We start from the raw sequence: 22,946 nt of genomic DNA, 5'->3' as shown, positions 1-22,946 counted from the left end.
GTATCGCGCTGAGGCCGCGCCTCCACGGACACCAGTACGCAAGCGCGTCCTATTCTCCAAGACCCTCCCCTCCGGAGACCCAAGGCGGGGGAGAGGAGGCCACGCTCTTCCGAATAAAGGCTCCCAGGCTCTTGGACAAACCCAGACACGCCCAGTCCTGGACCCGCCCCTCGCTCCCGAAGTCTCAGCCCCTGGGCGGGGCCGGGATCCCACAGCTTTCTGGTCTCCGGGACAACAGTGGTGACGCTGCACATGCGCGCACGGAGGCTTCGCCACTCCCAAGAACCCCCGCGGCGTTGCGCGCGGGCGTGTCCAATCCGGCGGCACCAGCGGACCCTGGCGCGCGTCCCGGGCGCTCCCCCAGTTCTGGGGCCGGTTTCCCCGCGGCGGGGGGGGGACCTGAGGTTCGGCTCGCGTGGGGGGCGGGGCGGCCACGGCTCGGAACCGCTCCTGCGAGGGAGCTCGGCCCGGCGTCCACAGGTCTGTGGGTTGGGAGGCCGCCCGAGTGGGCGAGTGCGAAGTAGCCCAGGCGTGTTGAGTGTGTTGGTGTTTATGACGGAGGCTCTGTGTGTGCGACTGTGTGCGTGCGCGTGCACGGCAGCTATCATTAAACTCACCGTTATTTGTGCGTGTATTAATTTCGCCCTGAATAGGCAGCGGAGGCACTGAAACAGCCCCGTTACGTACTTGGGAACCGCTGCTCAACACTGAACAGTTATGTTTTGACAGCTCTTTCTTGGAGTTTGTTCCCAGGCACGGTCGACAATAGATGGCAAGGGGGTTGAGATCCTGGTCTCCTTCAACTTGCTTTCTCCTCAGCTCCCTGTTCCCCGTGTTGTGAGAGAGGGAAAGGCCATGTCCCAGGACGTGCAGTCCTTAGGTCTGAGGACCAAGTGAGGGTCCTTGGCTCTGCGTGGGAAAGAATTCAAGAGGAAGCCATAGGAAAGCAAAAGTGAGTTTATTTAGAGAAAAACACACTCCAGGCAGAATTGACCTTCTCAGAAAGTGAGAGCCCTCCCCGGATATGGGTTTGTTTTTCATGGACTGAGTAATTATTTCATAGGCTGAGGAGAGGGAGGAGTATTCTAAAAGTTGGGGATAGAGTTCCCATCGTGGCTCAGCGGAAACGAATCTCACTAGCATCCATGAGGACGTAGGTTTGATCCCTGGCCTCGCTCGGTGGGTTAAGGATCCAGCCTTGCCGTGAGCTGTGGTGTAGGTTGCAGTAGCTACAGCTCAGATTTGATCCCTAGCCTGGGAACCTCCATATACCCTGGGTGCGCCCCTAAAAAGACCGGAAAAAAAGGGGGGGATATCCTAGGAAATGAGCCACTGCCCACTTTTTGGCCTTTTATGCTCTCTGCTGTAGAACTGTCAGGGTCTAAAGGGGGATGAATTTTTGTGTTATAATGAAGGTATATTGAGTTAACAATGAATGACCAGACTATTCTTGATTTCACCCGGTTCCAGCTGTTTTTGTTTTGTTTTTTTTTTTTTTTATCAAATCCTAACAGCTGCTCCCCTTCTTTATTTATCTAGATTGTGTCCTGCCGCTTTCCCTCCTGTTGCACCAGGACTCTGTGCCTCCTCTGAGAGGGCTCTGCCAAAGTGGGCCTAACAGGTGAGTTTGTTTTACCTCTGTTAACTGCACATCATATTCCTTAAGTCCTGGAAACATGTAGTCTCGTCTGGTAGAAAACAAAATTCAACGACTAAGTTTTAACTGATGTTATGCAACAGTTTGTGAATTGGGCTGCATCTCATCTGACAGCTAGAGGGGCACTCTGGGGATCGGTTTATTGGAAGGCTTTTATGGAAACGAGGGTGAGCTAAGGAAATCATTATCTAGAAAGAGAGAGAGAGGAAGAAAGATTGATTGATTGATTGACTGATTGTTTGGGGCCAGGTTCTTTTGGTGGGGAAGGAAAGGCACATGTTTTATGCAGATTGCTTCTTCTGGTTGGGGGGTGGGTAGAGAGGACCCATGTGACAAATTACCTCAGTGGTGATGCCCAGAACATTTCAAACTTGTCGATTTAAGATTATGTTTTTGGGGAAAGATCAAAACTAGTTAGGTTTACTCTTACCGGCTTTAGCCGAAGTGATGCCATTTTGGCCCTGTGGTGTTTCTCTTTAACACTCCTCGTGAAACTGCTTGGGCAGTAGAGGCCGACACGTGTGACGTCCTGGTCCTTTAATTCCAGCAAAAGGCGGGACTCTAAGTGTCCCCTTTCCACTTGTCTCTCTTTCTCTACTTTAAATGTTCATTTTTCATTCAGTGAATTATTCTGAATCTCTACTCTGACCAATCATCTGAACACTCTTGGGGTCAAAAATAAGTTTCCTGAAGATTGTCGGCTTCTTGAAGTAGAAATGAATTCTCAGCCATCTTTGACCTTCACAGCCTCGGGGTTGAGAACAAATAAGATAGAAAATGATTTTGCTTCCTTTCTTTCTTTCTTTTTTTTTTCCTGGCCACGCCTGTGGCATGTGGAAGTTCCTGAGCCAGGGATCGATCTCACACCATAGCAGCTAGCACAAGAGAATCCCGATAGAAAATGATTTTGGTTCTTTTGGTCCTGGGAATGGCACAGGCTTCCTTTGGAAAATTTGGGAAACAAGAATGTAATTGGGGTCTTGAGTATGGAAGTCCGGGTTATGAGGATCAGGACGTTGACTAGGGCGCTAGTACAAGATGAACTGGAATCCAGTTTGAGGTTTGATAGCTTATGCACGAGGCAGGTTGCACTTGTGGAAATACCTTATCAGCTTTGTATAAATGAGGAACAAGACAGTACGACCAACAAGGAAGATGCGTGAACTGTCTCTGTTTCCTGGAGGAGGGCTCTGTGGAAGGTGGTTTCATGGGCTCTGAACTTCTGTGCAGTAAAGCAGATTTGATGCTTTCTTTTCCCTCTGAATATTGATAGCAAGGCATTTTTGTGTGTGTGTGTGTGTCTTTTTGCCATTTCTTGAGCCGTTCCCGCGGCATATGGAGGTTCCCAGGCTAGGGGTTGAATCAGAGCTGTAGCCACCGGCCTATCCCACAGCCACAGCAACGCAGGATCCGAGCCACATTTGCAACCTACACTACAGCTCACCACAACGCCAGATCCTTAACCCACTGAGCAAGGCCAGGGCCCAAACCTGCAACCTCTTGGTTCCTAGTCGGATTCGTTAACCACTGAGCCATGATGGAAACTCCAAGGCATTTTTATTTTGAAAAACATTTTTTTTTCTTCTCAAAGAGGAAACTCTTAGTTTCTTTCCTTTAGGAAAAGAAGTATTTTCTCTATATGTGTTATTATGATGACTCCTATTATTTGAAAAGTCGCTAAATTGTGCTTAAAGAGAAAACTATAAAATATTTTAACAGCCATATATATATATATATATATAGTTGTTGAAACGTACACAATCTATACAGATTTTTTTTTTTTACCATTTTATTCTTTTTCTTTCTGTATTTTATTTTGACCACATGAAATATTTATGCGTAGGGCTGTTTTTAACCATTACACCTTTTCCCATGCTTCTCTTACTCCCTTGATTTTTTTTTTTTTCCTTTTTTACCCGCACCAAGGGCATATGGAAGTTCTTGGGCCACGGGTCATATCTGAGCCTAAGCGGCAGCAATGCTGGATCCTTAACCCACTTACACAGGGCCATGCGCCTCCACAGCCGGATCATTAATCCACTGCACTACAGGGGGAACTCTCACTCTCTTGACACTTTCATATGTTATAATTGTAAGTGCAATACAACTTGCAGTTAATAAAACACAGATATTAACTATGCAGTTTCGCTGTTGATTACAGCCCTGTGGTAGCCACTAAAATCAAGATAGATTTCCATCACTCCCGAAAGTTCCCTCATGCCTGTTTTCCTGTCCTCACCCTCAGAGCAAACCACTTTCTTGATTTTATGACAGTAGATTTGTTTTACCTCCCTTTCCCCCTTTCTTTGAAACTCACAAATGTGGAATCAGGTAGTATGTATATTCATGTGGCTTCATTCGTGCAGCATGCTTTTTGAGATTCCTTGATGATGCCTATATTAGTTTATTTTTTACTGAGTAGTATTCCATTGTATTAGTACACTACAGTCTGTTTATTTGGAATGTTTCTGGTTGTTTTGGCTGTTCTGGATAAAATTATGAAGATTTTTGTACCTGTCTTTTTTGTGATACTTTAGAAGATGTAGTAGTCATGGAAAAGATACTAGGATCCGAGGAGTATCAAAAAAATTGGTTCATTAAAATAATGTGGTTTATCTAATCTCTGGTGACAGGACTCAGGCTAATGAGAGGTCTTAGTGTCTAGAAGAGGGCTACCAGGGCAACATGGAGGTACTGGTGATGCGCTGTTAATTTTTTTCTCTTTAAAACAAATTTTATGGCTGCACCCTTGGCATATGGAAGTTCGCGGAACAGGGATTGAATCTGAGTCACAGCTGCAAACTACGCTGCCTACGGCAACGCCTGATCCTTTAACCCCCTGCGCTGGGCTGGGGATTGGACCTGCACCCCCACAGCAATCTGAGCTGCTGCAGTCAGATTCTCAGTCCACTGCACCATGACAGGAACTCCAGTGCTTTGTTTGTTTCTTTTCTTTTTTTTTTTTTTGCCTTTTTAGGGCCGCACCCGAGGCATATGGAGGTTCCCAGGATAGGGATCTAATTGGAGCTACAGCTGCCAGCCTTCACCACAGCTCACAGCAATGCCGGATCCTTAACCCACGGAGCAAGGCCAGGGATCGAACCTTTGTCCTCATGGATTTCCTCTGAATTATGATGGGAACTCCTGTTTCTTGATCAGGGTTCTCCTTCTGTGAGTAGATTGCTTTGTGAAAATTCATGTACACTTAATAATGTTTTGTGACCCTTTTGGTGTGCATTTACACTGTAAAAAATTTATAAAAATAGGGCACTCATTCATACTGAAGATTTCTTAAATCTTTTTCATTTTTTTCATACTGGGATGATTTTAAATTGTCATTTAAAAAAATGCTGTATGGTTATTGTTGAGGGTTTGACTGATTGTTGAGGGTACATAACAAGAGAATAAGTGTCATCTTTAATTATATAACCTGGAACCACTTTTCTTATTTTGATGTAAAATATGAAAATATTTGATTTGTTTTTATCTTCTTTAATAGTGTCTCTTTACTGTATGTGTAAATTTGTCAACTGTCATTCTTTACCTACATACATAGATTTGGGGGGGGGGTGTCTTTTTTTGGCATTTTCTTGGGCCACTCCCACGGCACATGGAGGTTCCCAGGCTAGGGGTGGAATCGGAGCTGTAGCCGCCGGCCTGTGCCAGAGCCACAGCAATGTGGGATCTGAGCTGCATCTGCGACATACACCACAGCTCACAGCAACACTGGATTCTTAACCCACTGAGCAAGGCCAGGGATCAAACCCGCAACCTCATGGTTCCTCACCGGATTCGTTAACCACTGTGCCACAACGGGAACTCCTAGATACATAGATTTTTGATGGCCGAGTATTATTAAAAATAATTTAATGGTTGCAGACTAAATTTACTCAAACCATTGATTTATCTACTTAAAAATGAGCTTTCTGGTTTTCACAGTGGACCCTCGTGAAGCTGTTAAAAATAAATAGCGTTTGGTGGCAAGTGAAAGCGTTAATAGATTTGTGCTACCCTGGGGGTGCCTTGATGTTCATCGAGTTAACACGGCGGAAGAAAGCAGTTTGTGTGTTGATGTTAACCTTTGTCACCGTGGCACAGAGCTCGTTGTGTTCCATAAAATAAACTTTCACTGATCTCACGTGCTGTTGATGCAAACAGGTGGTGCAGACACGATGTATCTGGAAAGGACAGACACAGTACAGGGCAGTCCTGGTGGCTGAATCATTGTGAATTGTAGTTGTGGGAGGAGGTCCTTAATGTCTCAGGATATTGGGAAGGGAAACTCGCCATGAGCTAGGCATCCTCAGTTCCTCCCTTGACTCATTCCAGCTGAAGGTGAACCTTGCCTGCTTGCACCTGTTGCAGGCCCCGAGGGTGGATGAAGTGAAGTAATAACACATCTGCCGCAGTTTTCAGAGGCAGGTTATCGCTACATGGGGTCGTGGGTGTGTCTTCTCGTTCTACTGGGCATCTTTGGTGAGGCTCTGAACGTCCATGAAATATGAAAATTGGACTGAGCAGCTTCCCTTATCCCATCTCCCAAATACTTTTCTAAACTTTTTTGCTCGTTTTATCAGGGCTCTATCCTGATTGTGTGTGGCCCTGTCGAAACACTCGAGCAACCACAGAATGGCCACTTTTTTCTGCTTATTTTCACAGGCCTTTCTGTTTTTAAGTCCGATATAATTTCACTGTTGAAGCATGGGAAGCTGCCCTGGATAACAAACAGTAAGGGAAGAGGTAAGAATCCCACTGCCAGGTGGGATAAGGGAACAAAGTCGGGGTGCCGTGCCTGTCATAGGCCAGCTGGTCCTAGAGGCCACAGCACCATGAGCTATGAACGATGCTCCATTCAGATGTTTCAGATGTGCAGAAATTGAGGCTTCGCCAAGTTGAGTTCCTGTCGGGACGGTGATCATCCGCTGTGATCACTCGGCACTTATGTTGACTTTGTAACTGCGCGCCAGCTCAGAGACTGCAGGTGCGTCTCTCCTCCTTATCTACGGGAAGGTTCTGTTAAATCCGTGATCCTCATTCTCATCAGCACATCCTTCTTTTTGCAATTGATCTTAGGCAAGGCTCTGTGTGTTGTTACAAAGCCCTATTCTTTGATACGGCTGTTTGTTTCTTGCAAAATGACCCATCTCTCTGATTGAGTGAATAGATGGATTCCTCGATCATTTAGCCAGTAACTTTTTTTTTTTAACTAGTGACATGTTACAGGCCCCCCAGATCACCCCTCCTAATGATCTACGGGGCACAGTCACAGGATTTGGCACATAGTTGTGTTTATGGCTGTGAGACGAGCCCCCAAGAGCACCCTCATTTCCGATACCAGTTGCATAGTCGAGTCCTCAAGATCATGCTCAGGTTTGATACTTTACTGGAAGGACTCATAGAATTTACTAGAAACGTCCATAGTCTTGGTTGCCGTTCCTTACAATGAAAGGATACATATTAAAATCAGCCAAGGGGAGTTCATGTTGCGGCTCAGGGGTACCGAATCCAACTAGTGTCCGTGAGGTTGCAGGTTCGATCCCTGGCCCTGCTCAGTGGGTTAAGGATCTGGTGCTGCCATGAGCTGAGGTGTAGGTCACAGATAGGGCTCAGATCTGGTGTTGGTGTGGCTGTTCCTGTGCCCGGCAGCTGTAGTTCCGATTCGACCTCTAGCCTGGGAACCTCCATATGCCACAGGTGTGACCCTTTAAAAAAAAAAAAAAATCAGCCAAGGGAAGAGCCGCAGGGGGCAGAGTCCAAGAAGGTTTGTCTTCTCACAGGGCAGTCACAGACGGTGTAGACTCCTCCCAGCAACAGTGTGTGACCCTGTGCTCCTGAGCCTAGTTGTCCCTTGTTTACTGGGGCTCAGTCACATAGTCATGGGGGGGGGTCACTCCTCCGTCCCTACCGCCCAGGAGGTCACACTGGCACCGAGATAACACATCCCCACCGTGAGTCACCTTGTTTGACTCTCTGGCGTGGGCCATGTTCTCCTCAGTAAACAAAGATAATTTTATCAGGCAGGACATCCCAAAGGGTCAGAGATGGCCTCCCGGGAGCCAAAGGCAAAGGCTAGAGCTCTTTCTGGGAAACATTAAATTCTTTCACTACGCTACAGCTAAGATGTATTTTGGCAAAAGGATATAAAGCGAAATGAGCAGAGGGAAAAGGCTCACGGGGCAGAGTCAGGAGGAAACTGGTGGGATCTGCCGAGAGTCCTCTCCCAGTGGAGTGACAGAGGATGTGCTTAATTCTTCAAGCCAAGATTTGTGATGTGTCTGAGATGTTCTCTGGTGGACAACATGAGAGACTCATTGCCTAGAGATTATTATTATTATTATTATTTGCTTTTTAGGGCCGCTTCCATGGCTCATGGACGTTCTCAGTCCAGGGGTCGAATCCGAGCCACAGCTGCTGGCCGCAGCCACAGCACGCAGGATCCCAGTTGCATCTGCGACCTACACCACAGCTCATGGCAGTGCTGGATCCCTGACCCACTGATCGAGGCCATGGATCCAACCCACATCCTCATGGATACTAGTCAGATTCATTTCTGCTGCGCCACGACGGGAACTCCAGCCTAGAGATTTTATTGGAAGCTGGTCACCGATGTATCTTTTGGCTGGTGTGTGCGAATGTTCCAAACTCTTGGAAGAGTTCGGCATAGGCTACATTGTTTGCACAAATAATTTATGCACAGTAAGGTACTTTCATCAGTTCTAAGAATGGCAGGAACCCTCCTGAAATCCAAGTTAGAGACCAGTCAGGGGCCAACCTTGCAAGCACGCCTTTCTGAGGACTATGCTAATTCTTTTCTGAGATTGTTTAAAAGTTTAGAAACTTGGAATTATTTTACATTTGATTTGGAGGGGGTGGAATTAAGGCTTATTTCCATAAACCTTGTGCAAAGTAGGAATTATAATGAGAAGGATCAAAATTGGTTTTTTTTTTTTTTCTTTTTTGGTCTTTTTGGGCTGTACCCATGGCATATGGAGGTTCCCAGGCTAGGGGTCCACTTGGAGCTGTAGCCGCTGGCCTATGCCACAGCCACAGCCACGCCAGATCCGAGCCGTGTCTGCGACCTACACCACAGCTCACAGGCAGCACTCGATCCTTAACCCACTGAGGCCAGGGATTGAACTTTCGTCCTCATGGATGCTAGTCGGGTTCGCTTACCGCTGAGCCACAATGGGAACTCCAAAATTGGTTGTTTTGATATGTGGGAGTGAGTATTGTTTTAGTTGTGAAACTTGGTGATATTTAGGTTGATAGGGAAGAGGTGGAGTACATTGGTGATGTATTAAGAAGTCATTTGAAATTGAAGTGCAGCTTGGTATGTAAGTTGGAAGTGTGTAACTGAGTCTTAGTAGATGAAACAGTATCCGAACTGTGTCTTTATACACATACATCTCTGATTTTGAGTGTCATCTACATCTAAGGCTCTGTGTTGTGGTGAGGGAGCCTTAGGAGGGGAAGAAATGGATTGTTTATGGATAGCAGAGAAGGACTGATTCATTGGTGGTAGGAAAAACGAGGCAGTCCTATGTTGCAGTTCCAAGGCCTGCTATGGGAAGAGATGAATTTAGACACCTAGCTCACCAGACGCCAGATCTGCTGGCACCTTGATCTTGGACTTCCCAGACTCCAGAACTGTCAGAAATAAATGTAAGCCACCAGTCATGGTATTTGGTAATCGGGAGTCCACGCTGTCTAAAACATCTATCTACAAAAACCCTAAAGCTGCCATCATATTTATGGATGCTTTTCTTCGATGACCAAGAAAAAGGCGAGGAAGTCTTTTCTCACTGCTTGAATTAAACATTGTCCTAGAGGCCTTAACCAGCGCAACAAGGCAAGAAAAAGAAACAAAAGGCAGTCTAGAAAGGAAACAGTAAAACTGTATTTAATTGCATAGAAATCTTATGGATTATATAAAAAATTGCCTTAGAAATAAGTGGATTTGGAGTTCTCTTGTGGCGCAGTGGGTTAAGGATCTGGTGTTGTCACTGCAGTGGCTTGGGTTATTGCTCTGGCACAAGTTCTATCCCCGGCCTAGGAACTCCCACTTGCCAGGGGGCGTGGCCTCCCCAAAGTGAATTTATCAAGGTTGTAGAATACAAGATTAATATATAAAAACCAATTACATGTCTATACACTGGCAGTGAAAATCAGAAATTGAAATTAAAATACCTCTTAAAATGGCCCCCCCAAAATGAAATACTTGAAAGACTACAAAACACAGTTGAGAGAAATATTGAAGAAATACAGAGATGTGTTTATGCATCAGAAATCCCAATATTGTTGAGCTGTAGATTCTCCCACAATTCATTTCTAGAGTCAGCACCATCTCAATCAAAATCTCTGTGGGCTTTTTAATAGAAATCAACAAGCTGATTCCACAGTTCACATGGAAATGCAAAAAAAAGATGAAGAGTCAAGGCAGTTTTGAAGAATAAAGTTGAGGCCTGACTTCAGGACTCAAAGGTTCAGTAATCAAGACAGTATTGGCATAAAGACAGAAAAAGGTGTTAATGTAATAAACTAGCATCCAGAAATAAACCTGTACTTGTATGGTCAGTTGGTTTTGGAAAAAGCAGCAAAAGCAATTCAGTAGAGAATGGAAAGTGTTTTATCAAGTGATGCTGTTAACAACTGGATACCTATATGCAAAAACTGACTCAAAAATATCAGAGTCTATGTAAAACCTAAAACTATAAAACTTTTAGGAAAAAATACGTGTGGCTTTAGGTTAGGCAAAGATTTCTTTTGATGTTAAGAATTTCTTCGAATTCTTCATTATACAACTACAGATGTGATAAACCCATTTGATTAATAAAAAATAAATAATTTTTAAAAAAGAATTTCTTGGAATTCTCTTGTGGAGCACCAGGTTAAGGATCCTGTGTTGTCACTATAGCAGCTTGGGTTGCTGCTGTGGCATGAATTTGATCCCTGGCCCTGGAACTTCCATAAGTCACAGGTGTGTCCAAAAATTTAAAAAAAAAGAAAAAGAATTTCTGCAACTCCAAATATACTACTAAGATGAGAAGACAACAGCCTAGAAAAAAATTTGCGTATCACGATGTGATAAGGGATTTGATCTAGAATATATAAAGAAGACTTAAAACTCAACAGAAAGCAAACCAACCAACTTATAAATGGGCCACCGATTTGAACAGATATTTCATTTAAAATTAACGAATGGCAGATAAGTGCATGAAAGCAGGTTCAATGGTAGTCATTAGGGAAATGCAGATTAAAACCACAATGAGAGAATAGGATGGAGAATAATGTGAGAAAAAAGAATGTATGTATTATGTATAACTGGTCACTTTGCTGTACAGCAGAAATTGGCAGAACATTGTGAATCAACGATATTAAAAAAAAAAACACAATGAGAAGCCACCACACATGTGAGCATGTATAAAGTGGAAAGGAATGACCACATACCAACATGGTATGGAGTAAATGCTGGATAGGATATGGTTTGTAGACATGTCAAAGTATATGTTAATATGAAAATATTATACTTGGAAGGAATAATGTCAGTGTATTAGAAATACCTCTCACACATAATTATACATGATAATATAAGCAACTCATGGATGTTACTATGGCCACAAACATTTTTAGTTGATATAGTGAAGTACACTTGTCACAGATCAAGAATCACTGAGATTGTAGTAACTGATTGCTATAATGACTTCATTCTGATCTTCATTCAAATCTGCATCTTTCAAACTTGGAAATTTCTATCATATTTTCTGTACTCTTATAAAAGATTTGGTTAATCTTTGCTCTTAACAACTGATAATATTAGAGTTAAAAAAAAACCCACTTAAGTGTATTCCCTATAAAATTGGTTGGTTGTTAATTTTTAATCAACTCTTGGAGTTCCCGTTGTGGCACAGTGGTTAATGAATCCAACTAGGAACCAGGAGGTGGCAGGTTTGATTCCTGGCCTTGCTCCGTGGGTGAAGGATCCGGCGTTGCCATGAGCTGTGGTGTAGGTTGCAGACGTGGCTCGGATCCCACACTGCTGTGGTTCTGGTGTAGGCCGGTGGCTACAGCTCCCATTAGACCCTGAGGCTGGGAACCTCCATATGCTGCTGAGAGGCCCTAGAAAAGGCAAAAAGACAAAAAAAAATCAACTCTGGAAACTTAGTTTTTTGTTTTTAGGAAGTGACGTTCATCTAAAATTTGAAATTTATTGATATCAAAGATGTAAAACAGTCACTTTTATTTTTTAATGTCTTTTGTGTGTGTTATTTTGCCCTTATTTTTAATAATACTATATTTCTACTTCTGTGACGTTTGTAGCTGCTTATGTTCTTTTAATGGAGAGTCTTCAAGGTTAATAAAACCTACTTCTCTTTAAATTTCAATGATTTTTTTTCCTTAATTCTGTCTATTGCTGAGTTATGTTCATATTCTAGCTCCTCAAGTGGTCTTTAAAGTTTTAACTTTTGAGTATAGATATGGCCACATCCCACAGGTTTTTGTTTCATACTCTTTTCTTTCAATTCATAGTGCTCTCATTGTTTCACTGAAGGAGAAAATATTAGGTAGAAGGTAACATATTTTGTTAATATCTGATTTATTACATTTTTACCTGAACCACAGTCCTGTCTGATTTGTGACAAACTTCACGTCTTCCTTAACCTCAGTGTTTAACTGTTGTTTGAAATGTCTGGGGTTTTAGTCACTGTGTTATTTTCTGATGTACAGTAAATGATACACTCTGCTTTGTTTTTAATAATTTACATTCTTTGATGTGAATTTTCTGATGAAAAGAGACTTAACGGCTAAAGAGCTTCTCACGTAGCTGACATTCACAGGATTACTTTCCCTTATGTCAGTAAGGAATAGCTCAAACTAAAGGCTTTCCAAAATTTCTCTACTTACTTGGTGGCTAGCCAGTACAAAATTTCCAGTTACTAAGGACTGATAGGTAGTGTTGGGAAGCTTGTCTGCATCCTATCATTATGGTCTTTAGTGATGAATATCGTGGTGGAACCAAAAAATGCTTGCACATCCACAAGGTTCTGTGTAATTAACTGATGTTCCTTGAAGGCTGAGACCAGTGGCATCTTCGCTTCACTTATTTGTAGGGTTTCTGGAGCATGGATTCCTTAAAGTTGAGGAAGATGAGCGTGTCAGAAGGCCTTCCTGCATTTCTTCCTTACATTAGGAATGGACTTTCTGGTGTTGAGTTAGTTGTGAGCACTGACTAAAGGCTTTTCCACAAGCCTTGCATTCATGAGGCTTCTCACCAGTGTGAATGATCTGGTGTTGTTTAAGCTGTGAGCCCTGCCTGAAGGCCTTCCCACATTCATTACATTTACAGGCTTTCTCACCAGTATGAATTCTCTGGTGGTGGTTGAGCTGTGAGCCCTGCCTGAAGGCCTTCCCACATTCATTACATTTACAGGCTTTCTCACCAGTATGAATTCTCTGGTGGTGGTTGAGCTGTGAGCCCTGCCTGAAGGCCTTCCCACACATTTCACAGCTGTAAGGTTTCTCCACAGTGTGGATCCTCTGGTGTTGAGGAAGGTACGAGCGATGGCCAAAGGCCTTTCCGCATGCGTGACACTTGAATGGCTTCTCACTGGTGGGGATTCTCCAATGTTCATGAAGTTGCGTGATGCCTCTGAAGGCCTTTCCGCATTCCTCACAGACATAGGGCTTTTCTCCAGTATGAATTCTCTGATGTTTGATAATCAGTGACAAGTAGCCGAAAGCTTTTCCGTACGCGGTACATTGATAGGGCTTTTCACCGCTATGCGTTCGGTGACGTACCTTAAGTTATGAGAGCCAAACAAAGGTTTTGCCACACTCCTTGCAGTCGTAGGGCTTCTCCCCAGTGTGAATTCTCTGATATCTTGTAAAGAGCGAAACAGAACCAAAGGCCTTTCCACATTGTTTACATTCGTAAGGTCTTTCCCCAGTGTGAGTTCTCTGGTGTTGCGCAAGATAGGAACGGTGGTGGAAAGCCTGCCCATCCTGCTGGCACTCATAAGATCTCTCACCAGTATGAATTCTCTGATGACTAAAAAGAGATTTCTTCTGCCAAAAGCCTTCTCTGCATTCATGACACACAAGGGGTTTACTTCCAGGTGGAACTCTGTGAAGCAGGTTATGGGGTGACTGCTGTCTCAAAGTGGGTATTTCTTCATGAGCGATGATGACTTGCTGGGAGCTTCTGTCCTCAGTTCTGCGATCGGTCTTGAATGTGCCTTCCCATTCCCAGTCTTCTTGGAAACTGAGGTTCTCCAGATCTTTGTTTATAAGTGTTTCCTTTTTCTGCCGTTGGCATACCCGATCTGAAAAGTAGTGAAAAAGCAGAGATGCTTGTTTTAGTCCCGGGTGTCAGAGCATCTTTAGTAGAAATAGTTTAAACTGAAATGTTGGAGTTCCTGTCGTAGCTCAAGCAGATGTGAATCCAACGGGGAACCCTGAGGTTGCGGGTTTGATCCCTGACCTTGCTCAGCGGGTTAAGGATCTGGCGTTGCTGGGAGCTGAGGTGCAGGTCGAAGATGTGTCTTGGATCTGGCATTGCTGTGGCTGTGGTGTAGGCTGGCAGCTACAGGTCCAATTCGACCCCTAGCCTGGGAACCTCCATATGCCTCAGGTTTGGCCCTAAAAAAAAAGACAGAAAAATAAAAATACAACTTACACCAAAAAAAAAAAAAAATTTTGTCAAAGATCTTTATGAAAGATCTGGGGGAAAAAAAAAGCCCCAGAATTACCAGGCAAAAATCTAAGGAAACGTGACCTCTAGACTCAGTAAGAGTACTGAGGCTGGTTTGCCCTTAGTGCTATTCCTCTTGTTAGTTCAGATGATCTCCTAGGGTAGCGGGAAAGGTGTGACAGTTCCAAGGCTGTCCAAGGTGGGCTTTCTCGGGGAAGAGCCTCCCCACGCTGAGATGAATCCACAAAGGATTACTTAGGGTGAAAGTGAAAGAGACGTCCGTCCGCCCCAACCCTTCCTAGGACAGCGGGGAAAGGTACCCTAGCCTGAGCCTAGCAGGATCGGGGAGAATGAACTTCTGTCTATGGAGCTGTAACTATCGGCCAGCCCAAACGCATGTCACCCACCGGCTTCGTCTCTTTGGTCTGCTCTTACAAAATACCGTACACGGCGTGGCTCATAAACAGCAGAAATTTATTCCGCACAGTTCGGGAGGCTGCATAGCCTGAGATCAAGGTGCTGGCAGCCCCTGTCTAGTAAATAAATTCTTGCACTGTTGGCACCAACATATTTGGGAGTCTGATAACAGCAGCTTCGCTTGAGCCCTACGACAGAAGTAAAAGTTTAAGATCTCATGTGAGAGGAGCCTCATTGTCTCTGTAAACCTTAGAGGAAAAGCGTTTAGGAGGAAAAACCCCTGAAAAACAAACAGAGGAGCCTTTTGCCCCCATCTCAGATTCCCTCTTACTCACCTACTAGGTTGCTGTCTCCTCACCCTCAACACTATTCCCTTGTTCCAAAAATCAGTCACACTTGGCTTAGAATTACTAAGCCCCGCATGTGGGAACATGAGTGGGGACCTGGTCACGCTGCTGCTTTTCACATACCCAGTCCCTGGAGGGGACTTTAAAACGGGAAGGTGGAGAGCATGGCTAGAAGAATCGGGAAAGAGTCGGAGGTAACTCAGACCTGCTTCCAGCTTTACACATGTCAAACTCTTGCTTCCAAAAGCCAGTCAAACACTTTAGCAGTTCCCTGGAGACCCTGAAGAGAGGAATCATGACACTCAGATGATAGCTGATGAATGATGAAAGGAAGATATTTGCTTTTTTTTTTTTTTTTCCTTTTGAGGGCCGCACCCACGGCATATGGAGGTTCCCAGGCTAGGGGTCCAATCGGAGCTAAAGCCGCCAGCCTACACCACAGCCACAGCAACACCAGACCCGAGCCGCGTCTGCAACCTACACCACAGCTCACATCAACACCGGCTCCTTAACCCACTGAGCGAGGCCACGGATGGAACCTGCAACCTCATGGTTCCTAGGCAGATTCGTTTCCACTGCGCCACAACAGGAACTCCGAGAGGAAGATGTTCTTCACGAACAGCTGAGACTCCTGCCATTCTGGAGTGTGTACACATCCCTCTGAGTGGATAGATGTGGAAGGAGAGGAAGGGGATTAGTCATCCCCACCACTCTGCTCAGGTGGAGTTGATGGCCATATCTTTGTGGCCATCCTGATAAGAAAAACTTAACAATTTTAGACTTGAGAGCTGAGTGACCACGTGACCCTGAGAAGGGTAAATGTGCTACAAAAAAAGGGAAAGAGGGCGCTATAAAGAAATTGTTCAGATAGCCTTAATGTCCACTAATAGTACACCAGTTAAATAGATTACCTAACATCCGTGGGGTTATTCATTTAAAAAAGTATTTGGATATAATCTTTGTAAATTTCTTTCTGACTAGATGCAGTTTAAATCCCATTATTCCTTGAGAACACATTCATTGCTGTGAATGTTTCCCATTATCATAAACAGAGATTCTTCCTTGTTCTGAAAAACTCTTCATAAATATAATTTTTATTAACTGTATAGTAATTCATCACATGGATGGACATATGAGATTCACATGTAAGTCTATGATTTGCACAGTCATTCTTGTTTTTGCTTTCGCTTTTTGCTTTTTAGAGCTGAACCCGAGGCATATGGGAGTTCCCAGGCAAGGCACTGAATTGGAGCTACAGCTGCCAGCCTACACCACACCCACAGCAATGGGGGATCCCAGCCACGTCTGCGACCTACATCATAGTTCATGGCAACACTGGATCCCTGACCCACTGATCAAAGCCAAGGATCAAACCTGGATCCTCATGAATACTAGTCGGATTCGTTTCTGTTGCACCACAAGAGGAACTCCTGCCCATTCTTGGTTGTAGGGCACTCCTGTTAGACAAGACCTCAAAGTCTTTTGCAGACTCCTCCTAGACCAGTGGTTCCAAATTTTTGAGAGGTGGTATACATACATTAAGAGTAAAAACTAGGGGAGTTCCCGTCGTGGCGCAGTGGTTAACGAATCCGACTAGGAACCATGAGGTTTCGGGTTCGATCCCTGGCCTTGCTCAGTGGGTTAAGGATCTGGTGTTGCCGTGAGATGTGGTGTAGGTTGCAGATGTGGCTCGGATCCCACATTGCTGTGGCTCTGGTGTAGGCCGGTGGCTACAGCTCCGATGAGACCCCTAGCCTGGGAACCTCCATATGCCGCGGGAGCGGCCCTAGAAAAGGCAAAAAGACAAAAAAAACAAAACTACAAACTAGGGTGAGACTGCTGGAGTTGTATTGGCAGCTTCTCTATGCCTCAGTTCTCTGATATTAAAATAGGACAAGTGACACTATATATACCTCAAAGGGTTGATGTGAGGGTTAAGTTAAACTAAAGCACTCATTATAGTGCTTGCTACATAGTGATATATCTACATACACACAGTTCTTCCTCAATTTACTGTGGGTTATGGCCTGATAAACCCACTGTAGGTTGAAAGTATTCTAAGTCAGAAATGCATTTAATACACCTAACCTACTGAACAGCATAGCTTTGCTTCATCTATCTTAAACATGCTCAGACCACTTAGCCTACAGTTGGGCAAAATCATCTAACATAAAGCCTATTTTATTTTATAACAAAGGGTTGATTAGCTCATGTAACATTATTATCTTGCCTTTTTGTCTTTGTAGGGCTGCCCCCGTGGCATGTGGAGGTTCCCAGGTTAGGGGTCAAATTGGAGCTACAGCTGGCGGCCTACGCCAGAGCCAGGCAACACCAGAGCGGAGCTGCGTCTGCGACCTACACCACCGCTCACAGCAACACTGGATCCTCAACCCACTGAGCGAGGCCAGGGATCCAAGCTGCAACGTCATGGTTCCCAGTCAGATTCGTTTCCACTGTGCCACGACGGGAACGCCTGGTGTAACTTACTGAATACTCTACTGAAAGTGAAAAATAGAATGGTTCTAAGTAGATCCATTTTTTTTGTCTTTTTTTTTGTTGTTGTTGTTGTTGTTGTTGTTGCTATTTCTTGGGCCGCTCCCGCGGCATATGGAGGTTCCCAGCTAGGGGTTGAATCGGAGCTGTAGCCACCGGCCTACGCCACAGCCACAGCAACTCGGGATCCGAGCCGCGTCTGCAACCTACACTACAGCTCACGGCAACGCCGGATCGTTAACCCACTGAGCAAGGGCAGGGACCCAACCCGCAACCTCATGGTTCCTAGTCGGATTCGTTAACCACTGCGCCACGACGGGAACTCCAGTAGATCCATTTTTTTTACCTTCACGATATCCCAGCGGACTGCCCTTTGCCTAGTTTTAGCTGGAACTGTTAGGTCAGTTTATCAAGAACCCTCTCATCCTCAGTATTTCCTTGCTCTGGCCAGCCTTTCGCAAGCATCCTATTAACTCCTTTTAGCCAGATTCTCCCTCTCATCCTTGATTTTCACCTTAGGAATTGTACATCCAGCGCCCCCCACCCTGCTCCTTGACTGTAAATCCCCACTTGTTCTTGGAATGGAGCCCAGTTATGGGCAAAATTCTCGCCCTATGGCAACAGTTTCTGAATCACATTTGCTTCGTGGAGCTTTAGCTTCTGTCCCGCTCTGGTTGTCTTTGATAATATATTGGGGAAGGATCAGATGCCTTGGAGAACTATACAGCTAGAGTCCTCTCTCTAGGGAAAGTGCAAATTGGGGTAAAAAAAAGAAAAAAAAAGAAAAACCGCCCATAACATTAAGTGGTTCGTGGGGTCTATGGACCCCAGATTAAGAATCTTTAGGAAGGAAAAGACGCTGGGGCTGGACACATTCCCTGCCGCCAGGATGAGAAATGTGGTCCAGAAGCAGGAGAGCCAGGAGTGGGTCATCCCGCCACCACCCTCGAACCTCCCAAATACCCTCCCCGTCACCCCTTAGGAGCTTGGGCTGGGCGCGGACAGAGCGGATGGTCGAACTCGCACCGACGCGGCGACAACCTCTCTGAGTCAAAACGCGCCCAAGGCTCCGCGAAACCTATCCCTTCGAAACTCCAGGGCGCGCGGCCTCCTCAGCCTGACCACACCGAGGCGCCCGAGGACCGGCCTCACCGCAGCCCCTTTTGGGAAGTGTAGTTCCCTGCGGACGGGCCGTTCGCCCGAAGAATGCTGGGAAGACGAACCCGAGCGGTGATTGGGCCCCGGCCGCAGTGGCTTCTGGGAGTGCAGTTAAGCACCTTGCTCTGGTCATGCGCAAGTGCGACCTTTCAGCCCCTCAACCTCGGCCTCGTCTGGCCACCCAGAACCGGAACTTTCTTCTTGAGTTTTTGTGCCTGTTGGCCTCGACCTGATCTGCGTACGGCTCCGGGTGTGAGGTGTGGGGCAGCCTGTGTGAGGCCGAGTGAGGTTGTGCGGCTCTGTGACATGAAACAGTTTGGCCCAAGGCGGTGCCTGTGACTGTGGGGCGGGGCAGGTGGGTGGATACACGTGCCTCTGCGTCGGTGGTGTTGGGATTCTGCGATGTGGTGCGTGGCCGTGCGAGCAGGGCTTTGTGACGTGTCTTTGGGTGACTGCAGGTCTTAGAATGTGTTACTCTCAACGTTTTTTTCAGTGTGACTGTATGGACGTGACCGGAGTTGTTCAAAATTGTGTAGGTTTAAGAAAATAATGTAAATGTGGGTTTCTCTTTCGTTGCCTGTGGAATTGTGATCCCTGCTTTCAGGTTCGCTTTCCCTATTTGGAAATAACTATGTGGATAATAACTCCTTATTTCTTAGTTCCCTGATGTTCTGTAGCAAAGAACAAAGATAACATATAACATGGTAAAGACATGACTTTTACTTTAAAACAACTCTGAATTATTATAGAGAAAAATTCACAGTCAGCCTAAAATGTTAAAATGAAACAACTTATTATGGTACATCTTGTCTTAGCTCTCTCTGTCCCAGATACTACAGTCATTCATTTCTTTTGCGATTGGAATAGGGCTTGGGAGAAATTGAGGAGGCCTTGGAATGAAGAATTGGCTTTCCCCATCCTGAAACTCTGATCTAGGATATTCTTGGCCCGCTGTGCTCACTCTGAGGAAGGACGCTTTCTCTCACGAGGTTCTGAAGCTTGTCCAAAGGCAACGGTGAGTCCCTGAGCCAAACCCAAAGCCAGCGTTTCTGTCCTTTAATATCATTTTGTTTTCATCTGGCCTCATGGCTTCTGTGATGTCAAGAAGCAAGTATCTATTTCTGATAGTGCTTTCTCTAAGGAATATCCCACCTTGATTCCACATATATGGGGTGGGAATAAAGAGAGGAACGTTTCCCTGCAGGCCTTATATTTCATGGAAGGAAATTTTAGAGCCATACAGATCTCATTGCAAATACTAAATCAACCAGTCACATCCTAGCTCTGTGTTTTTCAGCAAGTCACTTAATTTTTTCTATATCTCTGTCTTATTTTTTCTCCAATAAAAAAATATAATCTGATGGCAGGGTTATGTTAAGAATTAGCAATTACTGATTCTAAAAGAAGAGGTGACAGAGGCATAAAAAGTTGAATCTCACACTTTGTTAGTGCATATCTTTTTTAGATCTTGAAGTTTTTGAATCAGGATATAGTGCTTATTCAAGATATTAAAGATTTTAAAAGAAAATAGAACAATTAAGATACTAGTCAAACAATATTTAGAAGAAAATTATCTTGGGCTAAAAAAATACTTAAGATTATCTAAACATATCCTGCTAAATTTCTGAATTCCAAGGATAGAAAGAAACTTTAAAAGTTTTATGGCTGCACCCATGGCATATGGAAGTTCCCAGGCTAGGGGTTGAATCCATGCCACAGTTGAGACTTATGCTGGGGATTGAACCTGCACCTCCACAGGGACCTGAGCCACTCTAGTCAGATTCTTGACCCACTGCACCACACCAGGAACTCCAGAAACTCTTGCCAAATGCTGGGACACAGAACACTGGGCCTCTAAAGATGTCTACTTCCTCATCTCAGGAACCTGTGGGTATGTTGTTACATGGCAAAGGGGAATTAAGTTGCAGATAGAATTAAGGTTGTTAATCAGCTGACCTTAAGACAAGATTATCCTGGGTTGTCCAGATGGGCCCAGTATAATCACAAGCATCCTTAAAGGTGAAAGAGGCAGAAGGGTCAAGGGTCAGAATGATGCAATGTGAGAAACTCAGCTGGCCTTTGCAGGCTTTGAGGATGGAGAAAGGCCATGTGAAGGAATGTGGATAGCCTCTAGAAGCTGAAAAGGCTAGGAAATCGATTCTCCCATAGAGCCTCTGGAAGAGAACATAGATAGCCCTGTCAAGACATTGATTTTGACCCACTGAGACCTATTTCAGACTTCCAACCTCCAGATAATAAATGTTTTTAGCCACTAAGTTTTGATAGTTTGTTACAGCAGCAACAGGAAATGAATAATCCCCATAAGCTGAGAGAAACAGAGCAGCTTTGGGTTCCTCTTCTAGGTCAGAAGCCGGAATTTAGTGAAGTGACATCTCTGGATTACTGAGAAAAAACTATAATCCAAGAACATTCCTCCAACCAATAATATAATTTGTGAAGGTCCAGAAACTCTTTTGGACGTAAAAGGATTCAGAGAATACCAGCTATATACCAGGTATTTAGATAAATATCAACACTCAATAAAATAGTCTAGCCAAATTGCACTGGAAATAAAACTGTAAGAGAGGAGAAAACAGTAAACAAAGAGTGGCCAGCAATGAATGTTACTTGGAGTACTATATTTAAGTTTAAATGGAAATCATGAATGGGTCTGGCAATAAGTAATGTAAGCATCAAGTAAATAAAACTAAAAGCTCTGGACTGTGAGTTTTTATTACCGTAGTGAAATGGAAGAAATGTAAGAACAGGCCGTGAAGGAAGGGAAAGAGAAAGCAAGGATGGTTTCCTGGAGGAGAGTAGCAAAGAAAATTAATGCTGGTTTAGAAAATATAACAGTGCTCTTATTCCATCCAAATGATTAAGAATGGGGAGAGAACCACTACCCTAAGCATAGTGGGAAATTCCAGTTTGGCAAGAGAAAAGGATCAGCAAACATAAGGAAAGAAAAGACTAAGATTACATAAATAGTACATACCATGTAAAATGAAAGGAATAATTTACTAAATAAAAATGAATTTCTGTACAGAAAAATTAATTCGTGTTTTGAGTTATTTTTAGAAAATCAGCTTTTTTAAAAAAATAACTAAAATGACAGGGGCTGAAAATAAATGAATGGGCAAAAACCATTTAATCCATTTGATACCAAAAAAACCATCAAAATCCATTTGATACCAAAAGGATTCCACTAGGCCAAGGTTGGCAAGTTTATTATCTAGAGGGCCAGGCAGGAAAGAAATAGGCATTGTGGCCATAGTCCTTGTTGCAACCACTCAGATCTACTGTTGTCAATAATATGTTGTCAATACCTACACTTGGTAGAGTAGGATATTATATAGTGATAAAAGTATGATTCATAAATAGGAGTTAAGTCATACGTCTTAATAGGTCATGCAACATTAAGTATAAAAATCTCTGGAAATTCAAGATTGTGGCTAAAAAAAATTCAATTTCAGGAAATTCTTTTTTTTTTTTTTTGTAATTTCAGGAAATTCTGATCCAGTATACCAAATTATATAAGAATGTGGAGAGTTTTATCATTGTAATTGACTGGCTTAAATATAAGAATCTCATATCCAAAAAAGGATATGTATTTTTTTTTTCTGTGCTATGGAACACATATAAAAATCAATCCTGTACTGAGCCACTGAGGAAAATGTGAAATTCAAAATATATATTTTCAGGTTACATTTACCAATCATAATAAAATAAAATTTGAAGTTATATCATTTAGGATGTTTTTAGGTACAAGATTACAAAATATTCAACTAAAAGGTTTATTTTTCTTACATGAGAAGGCCTCAAAGGGATAGTTCCAAATAGGCCTCATAGCTCAGTGTTCTTAGGGTTCTCAGTCAGCTTCTTTGAGGTCCTCTCTTTTCTGCTCTTGGTTCAGAAATGGCTACAGCAGCTCCAGGCATCATGTTCTCAGAGGAAAATGTTTAAAAGTAAGAAATGAAAGGGGAGTGAATCTTCCTAATGTATCTATCTTTTCTGAATAAGGAAGCTCTTTCCCAGAAGGCCCTGTAGAGCCATACTGGCCATACACTAGGACATATGGGCCATACTTAGCTGCAAAGAAGGCTGAAAATTAGCATCTGACTTCTTCAGATTCTAAGGCAAGACACAGTGGCCGCAAGTAGTAATGAACTGGGTATGGCTGCTAGGT

General features: G+C 44.0%; 1 long non-coding RNA gene across 2 annotated transcripts; it reads left to right on the top strand.

Annotated features, from left to right (window-relative positions):
• The first annotated feature begins 274 nt into the window (after positions 1–274).
• On the top strand, positions 275–21,805 carry LOC125132857 (uncharacterized). 2 transcript variants are annotated; one of them, XR_007136338.1, is made up of 4 exons: positions 276–480; positions 1,540–1,621; positions 19,628–19,775; positions 21,124–21,805. It is a non-coding gene; the product is annotated as an uncharacterized LOC125132857 (long non-coding RNA). The 2 variants fall into 2 exon arrangements; XR_007136337.1 differs by lacking the exon at positions 21,124–21,805 and having other exon boundaries at positions 275–480.
• Positions 21,806–22,946: the final 1,141 nt, after the last annotated feature.

This window comes from Phacochoerus africanus, chromosome 8 (assembly GCF_016906955.1).
Source record: "Phacochoerus africanus isolate WHEZ1 chromosome 8, ROS_Pafr_v1, whole genome shotgun sequence".
NCBI lineage: Eukaryota > Metazoa > Chordata > Mammalia > Artiodactyla > Suidae > Phacochoerus > Phacochoerus africanus.
The sequence above is the reverse complement of the archived record's forward strand: the minus strand, read 5'-3'. Positions and strand labels throughout refer to the sequence as shown.